The sequence below is a fragment of the Serinus canaria genome, chromosome 3 (genome assembly GCF_022539315.1).
Source record: "Serinus canaria isolate serCan28SL12 chromosome 3, serCan2020, whole genome shotgun sequence".
Lineage (NCBI taxonomy): Eukaryota > Metazoa > Chordata > Aves > Passeriformes > Fringillidae > Serinus > Serinus canaria.
This window is the reverse complement of record NC_066316.1, coordinates 76,787,876-76,803,049: the sequence shown is the minus strand read 5'-3', so window position 1 is coordinate 76,803,049 and position 15,174 is coordinate 76,787,876. Positions and strand designations below refer to the sequence as shown.

Below are 15,174 nucleotides of genomic sequence, written 5' to 3'. Positions count from 1 at the left end.
CAAAGTCGAGATGCAGCCAACTTAGTTATACAGTGTTGTCGCTGCAAAAAAAAACCCAAACAAACCTACCAGGATTTTTATGCTGTCTCATACTCTAAAAGTAGTATTTAAAACCACCCTAAAGTTGCCTCACACCCTCTTATGAGACCTACATGAAACCAGACTGTGGAATAAAATCCTGCCTTTTGCCGGCAGACAAGGGCATGTCAGCCACAACAGCCAAGGCGCTGCAGGGCTGCTGACGAGCCTGGAAACACTGTATGGGAACATGCCCATGGATCTGCAGCTGAAAACACAACTGCTGCTCTTGCTCCGTGCCCAGCAGAGATAGAGATCTCATCGCCAGCAGAGATCTGGGTCATCACAAGGAAGCTGGAGTTATCCCAGCACCATAATCTTTTAGGTAATGCTCCCGAGAGGGGAAACAAATATGTGGCAAGGTTTAATCTGATGAGGTGCTGGTTGTAAACAAAAACAGTAACTGGGGGTTTCCTTGCTCCTTGGTGATATCATCCAAATGGAAAAAAACCCCAACAAATTTTGTATGATGTCTTGTATCCAAAGTGCTTTGCAGAATGAGTTTGTTGCAAATGTGAAGTTCAGACTGCAGTTTCTCCAGAGCTTGCAAATGCACCTCAACTGCCAAAGTCTTCCTCCTAAACACCTAGCTAAAAAGTATTTGTTTGCTTATCTTACCGCAAAACTGAAAACCCAAACCTGGGGAAGGAAAATACTAGAATGACAATGTTTAAATTGAAGTATGGATTTTAAACATATGATGATTGTGAAAAACAAATGTTCTGAGTCATCACAAAACCAAGTAGCTGACTATCAAGGCGCAGGATTGAAAACCGGATCAGCTTTCCAGTCTCTGCTAACCAAAACTTTTGCAACCTTCCCGTATGCCATTTCCTTGTTTACATCTCATGGTACGGGAGTTCAACTTTTGGAGAAAAATGAATGGTAAACCTAGGAAGTGAAATGCGATATTATTTACAGAATAGGAGAGCACGCCGCTGACAAGAATTGTAAGCACACACACCCCAGCCCTGTTCCTCAGTTCAACACCCACTCCTGAAATCCTGTACCAACCAGATTAGCCGATGTACACATGCCTGCACTCTTGGAGAAACAATAGTTTCTTTCAGTCCAGTCTTCTGAAGAACCAGGCAAAAAACGTCATGGGAGAAGTTAGGAAATATCTGCAGAAAACAGCACACAAGATGAAAGGCAGAATAAGCCTTTTAACTTGCACAAAATACATAACATGGAGGATAAGCACAGAATTTAGTTACCTAGCCCCTCTTCCAAAGGGATATTTTTTATTTTCCCCAGCATGGAAAAGGGGATTGTTGAAACAACTTAAAAAAACCCAAAAAACCAATGACTGGGATAGTGGAACAGCTCCCTTACAGACTGACCATTGCAAGCAAAATTCAGCTCCAAGAGCTGTGGCAGACCTGGGAGAAAATAGATGCTGCCCTGAAGTGCCAGATCTCCAGCAGACAGCTGGGATCCGGGCTGGTATGATGAGCCCTACTGTCCCTAATGCACAGCACTCCTTCCTCCATTCCTCTCCCAAACACTGTTGCTACAGAAGGCACAGAACTATTTTTTAATTAATCCAGCACAAAGTTTGAGCTGCCTCAGGGTTAAGCTAAACATTTTCTGTCTTTACCACTACAGCAGAACCAACTACAGTGAAAAACACTTCACCATAAGGCTAGGGAATTGAGGACAGAAAAGAAGCTGCAAAAGAGTCACCCCTTGACCTCTCAAAATTTCGCCTCCAGAACACGCAAAAATAAGAAACTGAATTTTTAATCAGCTGAGAAATGGGGCAGGGAGACACTCTTGGTAAAATTATTGTTGTGAATATCACATAAAAAGCCTTATGGAGTTTTACCATCCACCTTCTGTTCCAAACTGTAGGTCTCCAAAAAACGTATCAGAAAATATCCAACTACGCACACTTTCAGGAAAGCACTCAGCACAGAGAGACATTTAAAAGGCATGCAGTTCTACAAATCCTTGTTTCTCCTCTCACAAGGGGCTGTAACTCCTGCAGGAAACACATGCTCCTGTAACAAAGCAGGTATTCTCTGCATGTACTCAGACTGCCTATTACTTTTTAAATCATCTGGTATGCATCTTCCTAGGCATGTTTGTTAGAGGAAATACTAGCATTAGGTCTGCAAAAGAACACTGACTACCTGTTCTGCATGAACACTGTGAAGGTTAATAGTGGAAATCATGGCTTGAACTCTGGCTCTGCCTTGTGCTGAACAGTCCATACAACCACTGGCATTTTACCTCACGTGTGCTTCCCTCCCTCAGCTCATGCTCACTCTGCAGGATTTTACTACACAGTTCATCAAAACAGTATTTTTCAGACTGTAGGAGCAAGTCAAAGCATATTTTGATGTGTATGACTGCACAGAGACAATATGAAAAATTGAAAGTTGATCGCAGAAGAATACAAGTTGCTTTTTCATTTCACAGCTCCAAGAGTCAGAAAGGGTGAGTAGAACCCTGATATATACCAGATGTTTTAAAGGAAGGTGGAAGAGCTGGTGTCATGAAAGCTTCCTGACAGCTACCAACTGGCCTTGCTATAGTGAGCAGGCTTCTTCTGCCTGTGGAAGATTACTGGCCTAATGGAATGGGAATATTCACAACCTTCATGCACATGTATAATCCTACTCTCTTATCCTGAAAATATATTTGACAAGTCCATCACTACTACATGAAAAAGCCTCAAAACTGAATCATTTTGTTACATATACAAAAAAGTTGGGTCTGGAGCATATCCATGGTTTTGGCAAGTACCACACTTAAAACCAAGAAATGAAAAGGCAATTTTAAAAAATTTGTTTCTGTTTCTAGCAAGTCTTGAGTCAGTTTCCCCTATTTTCTTCTGAATTTGTGTTTGGATATTAGAAGAAGCAAATAAAAAAGGCTTTTACCTCAGCCACAACCCTCACTGCACTGGGTACTCTACAAATACATATGGAGACTTCACATCCTAAAAAGATAAGTTTCACCTCGTTGTTACAAGAGTGGAGGTTCTTTTCTATTTCAATAAAAGGAAATTTCATCATCAAAACAAAAAGGAAAGAGGAAGAAGAAGAAAAAAAAATCAGCCCTGGAGAAAAGCATCATTTTATAGTGAAAGGAATACTCATCTATCACTTAAATTGGCCCCCTGGGTGAAGGCCATTGCAGAGATCAAAAGTCTTTCCACAGACTTGGGATAAAGCCTGGAGAGTTCAAAATACTGATGAGAGTGGACATCACTGTTGTTGACTGCATGGTGTAGGGGTGCATGAAGGCAAAACTCCCACAACAGCTATAATGCCTCCCAGTATGAGAAACCCAAGGGTACCACAGAAGCACATACTCTCGAGAGCATTTCAGACAGTGATACAACTCACTGATGACACAGGTAGACTGGTAACATTTTTTGTTGGTGACTCTGCAGCTCCTATTTCCACAGCCCACGCTAGTTCAAAAAACAGCACAGGACATGAGTGATGAAAAAAAGGAGTATCTCAGGCCAAGGTCAGATAAATACACACCAAGGTGAAGCAAGATGACAGCTGGCATTATTAAGGAATACATCCAGGGCAGGTAACTCGGTCTGAAAGCTGCAGGTTGTGCCCTGGGTAGCAAGAGCACCAGGCAAGAGGCCACAAAGGAGGAAATCACTGCCTTAGGCTCACTCTGAAATCACTCTTTTTCACACAGGACTGTGGACATAATCCTTTGCCCAAAAAATAGCCCACCTTCTTCCTTATTGCTCCAGATGGATACGAATGAATGAACTGCACTTTTTCTGAACACCATCTTCTGCTTTTATTGAGTACTGCAGTCACTGCTGCACCTCCTCGCCCTAGGAGGCATCAGTTAAGGTTGCTGGGTTTGATTTCCAAGTCCCCTGCTATAAGTCTCTTTAAGAGAAAAAAACTTTGGATGATATTAGCCCTCTGAGAAACCATGTATTTAATCCATAACCACGGGCTCCTGAAACACAGCTGTTAAGTGCAAATCTCAGTTTCTGAAATTTTCTTTCTGCTGCCTCATTATCTTTACTACATGCCAGCAAAAACCAGAGTCCCCCCACAGGCTGAGGGAGGAAGTCTTTGTGTTTCCAGCTGCATCTAACTCTGGCTAGTCAACCAGATGCAAAATATTGCATCAACCTGATGCTCACTTCAAAGTTTCAAAATTTTCCTCTTACAGCTGGGACTAGGTGCTTGTGGTTTCAGTCACCACAAGGGAAATGGAATCTCACAGCCAACACTTAGATTACTTCCCAACACTGCCGGGCTGCCCTCAAAAGAAAAACAACCAAAAGATGTCAAACACAAAATGGCTTGAATCAGACACTTAGAAAATGCTCTGTAATACACAAAAGGTGCAACTAATTGAAATAAATATTGAAGCTCCCTGTAAATCATAATTTTAATCTTAAGAGTGGGACAGGATCCCTTATGAGTAGCTCTGGCCACAAAGTTCTGACCACTAAACTAAAGCCTGCAGGTGGCTGACCTCATACCATTGTTGTATTCCAGCCAGACTGCTCCAGTTAAGTAGCCTTCCCTATTTTCATCAGAATCTATACACTGAAACTCCATTTTTTTCAGTAGTCATGCACAGGAGAAAAAAAATTTCAACTTGCCAATGACGAACAAAAATACCAGATCAACGCACATACAGTCTTAGAATAAAACTCTAATCCCTCACTCGCTAAGAAATCTCTTTCAAAGAAATGTTTATGTTAAAATTTAAAGTTGTGTTCAACTTTAATCTTAGGGAATTTTACAACCGAATGTACCAATTTTAAGAGGTTTCTACAGCCTTAATGAATTCCTAGAACCCATAGACAGAAATTAAATAGGGGGAACCTACAGTGTTGGCTAGACATATTTCAATATTTGTTACCATAGAAACAAGCCAGTAGATTTAGGGTTTGGAGTTATCCTTGCTATAAAATATTAAACTTCTTACAGTTTTTGCATATGTATATTGTGGCAAGAACACTGTCAATCCTGATAGAGCCCAAAGCATCTTAATTATTTAACAGGATTTTAGCTTTTTTTTCCCCTTTTTCTTAACAGAGGATCTTTTAATTTATTTTTTTCCTTGATAGACTTATTTTAACATCTTCCAATAGGAAACACTTCTGGCTGACAGAATAATATACAGGAAACAAATACGTGTTTTTCCTCAGTGTTCTGGAGAAGTGGTAAATAAAAAGAACACACATATAGTCTAATAAACAAGATTCAACAGTAACTGTCAAAATTACACCAGTTAGCACTTGTGATGATTTTACCATCTACAAGCACATTATATGTCATACTTCATTTGAAAGACAGTTCAACTTCAAATTTTTGGTTTTGTTTTCAATCATAGCAACTGAGAAATGCTCAAGAATGAAAGTGACTGAGATAACATCTCGATACTTCAACAGTATCAAATACTTCTGGCAGATACCTGAGAAATGAAACAAATGCATTGTCCTTTCATGCTTCAGAGGAGCATCAACAGCTGCATTCAAGTCACAGCACAACCAGCGAGCAAAGGGATCAGCAATTCCAACAAAGAGGAAGGACAGATGCTTCCTCCAGCAACACTCTTTCAAAAAATAAGGAGAACACGCTTGTTTAGACAATTTCAGTGCTGGAGGGGACCCACAGCTCAAGATGCTATCCAGGCAAGAGCTCAGCTGGGAGCAGTAGGGAAGGTCAACACCTGGGCAAGCCCAAGCCCACTGACCCTGGAACTGGATGTATGTAAGGGATTTTGACCCTGATGATTTCACAGCCAAAACTGGCTCCATGTCACAGCCCTTGCTTTTTGTTTGGATTCAAGAAAATCTGTTTACAGAAGGCTCAACACAATGAAAAAATGAAAAATTTTGGAGTAAAAGCCATAAACCACACAGTTGTTTCAATACTCTATTCCAGCACTGAAGTGGACAAGGAAAAACACCAAAAAAAGCAGAACAAAGACAAAAACTGAGCAAGACTGAAACACCCTCTTCTTCCAAGAATTAAACAATACTTTTTATGAATTGTAAAGATAAGCAGTGAAACTGCCATTTCCTAATGTTTCTGAGGTCAGTCTTCTAGCACAGCTTCTCAAATAGACAATTAAATGTACACTGTTCTCACACTTACATGCATTCTATCATTTTAAAAAAGCCCTACAGCTCAAGCCTCTAAAAAATAATGGAAAAACTTATTCTTGAAGGCCTGCATGACAACCCTTTAACTAATGGAAAATCTTCAACACTTCAGAAGAGGAAAATGGTAAGATGGCTTAATTTTAAATGAGTAAGAATTTAAATGTCACTTCCTGCATGTGACCTCGATCTGAATAACCTTGCATTTTTGTTTTCTTTGGTGTGGTTAACAGTGGAATCTTTGTAGAGTACATTTCTATGGCATTTACAGTTGCATGTTTATGTTCAGCAACTCCTTTGCATAATTCTGAACACAAAAAAATGAGAAACTGATTTCTGCTCTGTAAAGAAAGAGAGAGATCTAAAAAGTAGCATGCTACTAGGACTTCCAAAGAAGGAAAGGCTGGAGAAAAATTATCCTAAAAATCAAGGGGAAAATGCATGACTTCCCTTAAATGACAGCTGCAGTGAGGTACTATGAGTTTATTTTATCTGAGCAGTTATGTACACACACTAAAGGCAAAGCAACACTATGTACTCTAAAGGAGTTCACACAAGTCCACAAAGGGCACCACTATCAACCTGCAGTCGAGAAGCGGGAAGTTATTCACATGTCTGAGTAAGTCATGGAATGGTAAGAGATGCTGGCAGCACATGTTGCCAAAAATAAGGCATTGCATGCACGTATTCAAATCCAGAGCTATAAACCCCCTTGTCACTCTCTTGTAGGCTCTACAGGCCAGGTTTGTTCCATGGGAAACCCTACTGCAATGGATATGAGAGCCTCAGGTCTTTCCAACTGATGCTGCAGGAGTCCACAACTCAGCACACCCCCTCATCCTTCCCATTAAGTGTTTTCAAGCCAGGGGCTGGTTGGGAGAATGGCTTAGGAGACATGACATGGCTTTTATAAAGTTTTCTGTAGAATTCATAGATATAAGTAAAATAAAGCAGTCTACATATGTGTTGCAGGTGCATCTTGGAACAAAAGCGCTCTTATTCATAGGTCATAGAATGGTTTGGGTTGGAAGAGACCTTAAAGATCACCTACTTCCAAGCCCACTGCCATGGACACTTTTCACTAGACCAGGGTGCTCAAAGCCCTATCCAACCTGGCCTTGAACACTCCCAGGGATGGGGCATTCCACAGATTCTCTGGACAACCTGTTCCAGTGCTTCACCAAACTCACAGAGAAGAATTTCTTCCCAATATCTAATCTAAACCCATCCTCTTTCAGTTTAAAGCCATTACCCCTTTTCCTACCTACATTCAAGAAGGCCACTCAGCTGATATCTCCACCTTGTTTTGTCAAAAAACAAAAAAAAAAAATCCACCAAGAAAACCAAATGAGAAATGCATCCATACAGTGGTTGGCTTTAAGTTATTTGACAAACACCTCTCCAGTTTAAGTGGTGCCACCAGGGATGGCTTGGGTTGCCCTCCTGTGGTGGGAGGACAGCACAGGACCAGTGCCTGCCCAGCCCATAACTGGGCTCTGAACACGGGCACTCTAGCAATGGGTGACCCAAAAAAAAAAGGGAGACAGCAAAACGTTTGCCCTAGTGCTGCTGAGAGGAAAGAAGGTGTGCTCCAGTTCTGGATAACATGCTCCATTTAGTCTGCTTAAAATACCTGTTTTAGAAAATCAATTGGGATGATAAAACAGGAGATTATGTTTCTTGTAACTCAAGAAGAAAATAAATTTCGCCCAAATAAAAATTCACTATGTGTAAAAAAAAAAAAATTGTATACAACACACAATTTACCCAAAAAGAATTCATTTCCCTTTATACCAGGCAGGCCAAGAGTCCATTTGGATTTAAAAAATGAATGGATTTCCCATCTCAGCAAAACATTGGAAAAGAACACAAACAGCTCATGTCTGTCCAGTCTTGACCCAATTACTAAGGGGTGAAGATACCACCGGCTGTCAGGATGTTGTATTTGCCATTCAAGGGGGGGCAGGAGTACTGCTCCTTCCTCTGGAGCATCTTGTTCCTGGTCACCCAAACAAAGAGAGGAAACTGGGGTATATGAACAGGGATCTGAACTGGCACAGAAATGCATGCATCTCTTCCAATATTGGAAGATTAATGCGTGAGAGAGTTGATGAATGAGAAGGATTAAATATAGAACCAAAAAAATAAGCGAAATGATTAATTGCTAGAAAAGGAAACTCATGATTTATAGAAGAAAAAAATCAGTAAGGCTTGGGAAACTGAAGGGAATAAGCAGCAAGTGAGCTGCAGGGTGGGACCATCTGGTGCACAGTGCCACAGCAGCACAGAGCACGTACCCGCAGCTTCAGCGGTACCCTCTTGCCTTCTCCCAGCCTCAGTGCATGCAGGGCAGACAAAGCAGAAATAGATAGTGTTTAGAGGTTACTGCATGAAAGCAACTGATTTTAAAAACAAGCTGAAGTTGGTTTTAAATCATATCCTATAATCTGAAAAGAAAATGGTCTCTTAATTAAATGTTTCCATGTGGTCGTGTAGTGAGCTGGTAGCTGTCACATTCATGTCCCTGCATTCTAAGCTTTCTAGAAATTTCTAAAAATAACTGGATACTTGTTTAACACTGATTTCATTTATTTTATGAAGAAAGGGAAGGCATTTTTAGCATATTTATTTTTCATTCTGAGTTATCTCAATGGTAACCCATTCTTTTGGTCCAGCACTTCTTTGTTTTTCAACTATTAAGATAAACAAACTCTTGCAGTTGGTATGCAATCAACAGGCATCCCAAAGCAGCATAAACCTAAGGAATAATCCAGCACCTTAAAGGTTATTATGATCAGTCATTTGCTTGGTGTCTTAAATTCACTTGCTTTTGTGGGGAACAATAGTATAGAGGAAGAAAACAGAGATATGCCGTGAAACTGTAAATGCACTACATGTTTTAGCCTGACACCTGCTTGATTTTTTTTTTAACTTAATGCCATTTTAAAATAACTTACAAAAATACTTTTTTCAGTTAAAAAAAAAAAAAGGTACAACCAACTACATCCTCTTTGGGTTATGCCCATGAATGAGTTACTGTCTGCATTAGAAACAAGCACCTGGACCAACTCATGGGCATCCAGCAAAGTCCACTGGTTTCCTTTCAAAACACTAATTTACAAAAGACAATGTCAAATCCCAGCCTGAGAGTGGCCTTGTTATTAAATACAACATCTCAAGAGTGGAAGGGATGAGGTGGAGGATTCAGAGGGGCTGCTCACCACCGTGGAGCCCAGAGCAGCTGTGAATGGGCAGGAGACCACCCCCTGCTCAGGAGAGGATATTCAGACACTGAGGCAAATAATTTTTCATACTTTTCTGACAGTTCATTATGACATACTGTACTACAAGCCCAATTAAGAAACAATTCTGTGCTATCTTTGGGAAATCTTGCATTTCCTCACACAAGACTTTATGTTCACATCCCCTTTATGCCAAATACTTTCTGTACGGAGTAAATGGCAGGACCTGGATTTGCATAGCCAGCCAGGAAAGAAATGGTCTGAGACTGTGGGGAAGCATCAGCACCTCTCAGTCCTAGCACAGTCATCTTATTAAACAAAATACCCCAACACTGCAGCAGGGACCCTTCCTGCCACCCTTAGTTTCATCTGGTCTAGGTCCCACACATCCTAGGAAAAAGTTTCTCATCCTTCGCAACCAGAGGGAAAAGACATGCTCAGAAGAGCTGTCACTCTGATATCAACAGATCCAAGGGGAATTCAAGCTTTTGCATGAGGGCTGAGATAAAACTCATCACCACCTATGCAGCTTTCTTTGCCAGTCACTCCCTTCTCAGTCCCCTGCAACTTCTGAACTTTGCACCATCCTCTTTCCCCTACATCCTCCAAGAGTTGTCTTTGGGATGAGGACACTCAGCAGTGCTTCAGAAGGACTTCAGCAGCTCCCCCTCCACCCAAGAAAGAGGCACATAAACTTTAAGGGTCAGGGACACATTACCTTGATGCATTTTTCTTGGTGAGGTCCAGATCCCCTCATTAGCCTTTTGAAAGAGCACCTTTTCATACAACACGAAGACAATATGAAGAAGATTCTGTACCCTCTTCCCTACACAAAGGCTAAGGTCTAAAGGAATGCACATGTCATTTCTTGTAGTGAATTCTGCATGAAGAGCAGTAATAAGATTTTTTGAGAACCTGATATATATATATATATATATATATATATATATATATATATATATATAAAAGAATTAACACACAAACTTCTATTTTCAAAAACCACACCATTTTCAGTTTAATGCTTCAGGCTACAACAGTCTGTTTTACAGTCAGTAATGCAACACAGTCTCCCTATTAACTAAATAAATTCCTGTATTTGATTCAGTGGGAATCTGTTGCTCTAAACAAAATATATGAGGCAAGAAGGTTTACTTAAAATGCCAAGTATTTAAATGGAACTGACAAGAAAAATAGGAGCAGGCATCACACATTTCACAAAAGGGCAGTTATAACAATAACTTACGCTGAAGCGGCCAAAAGATGAAGCAATAGAAAATTGGAAGCAATTAACATGTAACATTCAAGAAATATTAAATACATACTGAAGACTCAACACAGCATTCACACAAAAAGATGTAGTGATGAAAAGCAGATACTTTACATAATAAGCAACAAGATATTTCAAACATGGCCATAAAAACAGAGGAGACTTGTACTGCCACACTGAGAAGAGCTGGCTCCAGGACTGCAGTGCTGATAACGTAAGGAGGGATGGGGCGCATCACCCTCACCATCAGAAGAGGAGGTAACAGCCCTTCTCAAGCATCAACAGCATCTGGTTGATGCCAGCCCAGGGGGGTATTATGGCTTTGGTAAGTCCTATTCCTCTCGAGAAACAGCTCTGGGTAAAACCAGGAGAACCACAACTGGTGCAACCAGGAGAATCACAGCACCTGATCCATGCCCACTCTTGCTGCTCTGGGAAGGCAACTTCACCCTCTAGGTCTGTCTTGACCCAAGTAGGTACCAACACTGGTGTCTCTTCTGGCACCTTCTGAGGTCACGCTCTCCAATGGCTTCCCTCTAAACAGGACATCACAATGCAGTTTCCCTCCACAGATCAGCACCATCCTCTCAGGCTGCCAGCAAGTTTAAGCATACAAATGCTAAGCCAGAGCTCAGACCTAACTCCATGTCCACAAGTTTAGTTTGTCCAAGGCACAGAAAAGGGACTCAGGGATATGAGTCCCTTTTGGATTTCATGTAGGCTCTAGAAACCAACTTTTACTTCAATGAGTATGTGACCTGTGTGTAGCCAGGCAAACCAGCAGCTCTCTACATGCTCTACCCTTTCTTTCAGCTGATGCAGAGGAGGACACAGTAAGCACCCTAAGGGCATTATTTGCTTGTCCAGAATCACAGTGCTCATTCTCAATACCAGGAACAAACACCATCTACCCTCCAAGCCGTGCTTCTCGCTGCAACAATCCCCCAGGCCTAAGTGAGCCCATTTATAACAGAATCACACCTCGCAGCTCCTCTCTGCCCTTATGCAACTCCTTGTGCATTCTCTCAGGGCTTCTGAGAGCTGGAGGTTCCCTATTCATGCTACATGGGGAAAGTCAGGAGCCTGCCAACCGCTTCAAAAAGAGACAGCAAGAAGCCTAATGATAATGAAGTGCCAGGTTTTCTGTCGCAAGTTTAGGTAGAAGTTCAAAATGACAAAGGAATTATCCACCCATCGCAGATGCAGATGCCAAGACAGGCTTTTCCTTTGTTTTTCTCCTATGCTAATATTTCAAGAGGATGACACATAATTTAATTTCTTTTTTAAACTGAACTGTCATGGTCTTTGAAGTACCACCACACTTACAATGTGGGGCCTGGCAAACTCAGATGAAAATGGATAATGAATTTCAGATTTTTTGTTTTGTTGCTCTTGTGTTTGATGTTGAAACCCAAAAATGTTGGAATGTGATTGTAATTCTTGCATGATAAAGGCTGTTTCTATCACAGCCCTGAAATACTGCAGGGGTTACACACAAAATGCAGAATTGTATTATTTTATCATATCAAGACCATGAAGTTGTTACCTGCAGAAAATCAATTCCTACACAGTAGTTATTACAGACCATTAATTTGTACAAGGAGAAGCGTGTTCTCCCTGGAGTAATAAAATCTTCTTCTAATATTACAGCCTTTTGGCTACTTGGAAAGGATGAGGAGCACTAAAAAAACAACAACACAAAGTTGAGTTAATGTGAGAAGCCAGCTGATTTTTAACATACAGATCTGAAGTCCTCTGGAAGGCAGGGATGCACTTGGGCATCCCTTTGCTCTGCACATTGTGGGAGCTCACTGCACCCCAGTTTCAGACACTGCTTATCTATTGGGGATTATCCAGTCCAATCACATGGAGTTAAAACCCCAAGGATGCTGAAGGGAATGGACAGGAAGGAAAACCAGTCATGGCAGGGGGGTAAAAGCCACCAGGACCTTTAAGCAGATTATGGGGAAGCTACTGATGGGGAGAGCAAGTGGCATGGGACTGCATCCCCCCAACAGAGCACTCCTGTGCTTGGCACTGGTGAGGCCACACCTTGAGTACCACATCCATTTCTGGGCCCCTCATGACAAGACAGACATCGAGGAGCAGAAGCAGGTCCAGAGAAAGGCAACCAAGCTGGTGAAGGGTCTGGAGTGCAAGTCCTATGAGGAGTGGCTGAGAGCTCAGATTGTTTAGCTTGGAGGAAAAGAGGCTGAGGGGTGACCGTATCACTCCCTACAACAGCCTGAAAGGAGATTGCAGCTGGCTGTGGGTCAGTCCCTACTCCCAGGAAACCAGCAATAAGATAAGAGGACATAGTCTTAAGCTGTGCCAGGGGAGGTCTGGGCTAGACATTATGAAGAAATTCTTCACAGAAAGGGTAATTAGATATTGGAAGGGGATGCCCAGGGACGTGGTGAAGTCACCATTCCTGAAGGTATTTAAGGAAAGACTTGGACGTAGCACTTAGTACTACCATGGCTGGGTTGACTAGGTGGTGCTTGGTCACAGGACTCAGTCTCAGAGGTCTTTTCCAACCTAATTGATTCTGTGAACACAGAGACAACAGGGACTAGCAGGAATGGCACAGAGCTCAAGAGGAAAGAAACGTGCTGAGCTGGGAAGACCAGTTGAACATTTGGTCTCCCAATTATACTACATAAGGTTAACTTGTCATGAACCAGGTTTTGACTTAGTCAAGCAGAACCCAAGCATGGTTTTCCAGGTAAACACCTGGAGATTTGTGCTGGATCATGACAAGTGATGTGGCTTTCCTTTCCTGGTATGCTTTCTGGGGGAGGCCTGGGGCAGGGTGATGGAGCCTAAAGGCAGCAACCCTCAGCCCAGGGAAGGTGCAGGGACCTGCGCACACGCATGCCAGAACCTGAGCTCACCCAGCAAGCCCAGCACATGCAGGTCCCAGGTACAGTTCATTTTGCATAAGCTGATTAAACCCAACAGGTTTGTGCTCGTATGTACCCAAATGCTGAGGGTATTTTGCCTCTGCCTGTCCCACTCTGCCTGCTTTAAAGAGCAAGCTGCATATTCCCAGCAGGGCCAGCGAGCCACAAGCAGCTGCAGTGTCCCTGTGGCCACTGGTGGCCTTCCCTTCACCCCCATGTGCCCACGCAGGGACTCTCCTGACCTTGTCCTCACTGGCTGATGCTCCTCCCTCTCCAGGAGCGCCCTGGTGCCTTTCTGTCCCCATCTCCACCAGAGCAGTCATACGTCACACCACCCTTCTTAGTGCTTCTCCCCTCCAAAGCCGGCCGTAAGGAGTAAATAATCCTCTCTAAGCCCGGGAAGGCAGGCAGTCTCCATTTTACGCATATAGAAACGGAAGAAGGGGTGAAGAGGTTCAGCCTGTTTCTATCAGTAGATCCCTGAAGATCAAGCACACCACTGGTAAGCGTTTTAACTTAAGCTCTTAGGCAACACAGGGTAACCCAACAAACAAACCTAACAAGCAGGCGCTGAATGTTTATGATCTGTTTGTTTACGTGACACACAAAAAATTTACTCTGGGCGATTTCTCTGGGTATGTTCATTGTTCTGTAAGCTTGTGTGTGCACGTTTGTGGCTGTATCCTCTCCTCTAATCTTCAAGCTAATTTCAGCCAAAGAATTGACTGGAGGCAACAGGAACAATCCATGAGCTTCCTCCAGAAACATTTGTGTGGACTGCACAAGCCATATTTCCCATTCTTCCAGCCTAACTGCTATACAGGAAAGGCAGGAGGACAAATGAAAGCTGAAGAAACCACAAGATAGTCAGTTGCAAACCTCTCCAGCACAAGAAATTGCCAGGCCACTGCCAGCAAAACACTGGACATCCCATGGATTACCCACCCTTGGGGTTTCTCACGTGTGTGGTTATTATGTAAGGTCATGTGGTCTGACACATGTGTTCCTCGAAGTGATGGGCTTCCTGGACCACATCCAGAGGATCAATGAGGATTCTATGATCAACAAGAGCTTTGAGAGAACACTGCTGTTCAGTCAGTTGTACCCTGCTGGACAGTTAAAGGGGATGACTCTACTTTTCTAGGAGGTTCAAGACCTCAGTGGAATTAATTAATGTGGTGGAATTCCACACCCACACTACATGTTATGGACTGATCTCCAGTACCAACGCTGACAGACATTACCCAGATGGAATATAAAAGTTCCTTTAAAAAGACAAGAGCCTCTTACAGCCACTTCATAATGTTAAGATTTAAAAGTCACTGAAATAAATGCTATCCGCTAACAACAACATTCAAAGTGGGTGTCAATCCTGGTTCCAGCATACTTCAGCTTTGCATCAGAACAAAACTATCATAAATTGGTTAAAAACCGCAGTGATATGCAGTTGACACCCACGTATGTTATACTGATTCCCAAGAACAAATGATATGTGTATAATACCTCAGTATGTTCCATGTGTTATTGCTGTTAAGAATAATGCAAAGTACTCAAAATATAAAAAAAATAAAT

General features: G+C 42.2%; 1 protein-coding gene across 6 annotated transcripts in view; it reads right to left on the bottom strand.

Moving 5' to 3' along the window:
- The window catches only part of BACH2 (BTB domain and CNC homolog 2), a 180,894-nt gene that overhangs the window by 141,554 nt on the left and 24,166 nt on the right, over nt 1-15,174 (bottom strand). Inside the window, exon 2 of one of the 6 annotated variants that reach the window (XM_030235916.2) lies at nt 1,093-1,202. The exons of the other annotated variants lie outside the window; for them this stretch is intronic. The gene's annotated coding sequence lies outside the window, so the exon portion shown is untranslated. The remainder of the gene's footprint in view (nt 1-1,092; nt 1,203-15,174) is intronic. 6 annotated transcript variants of the gene reach the window in all.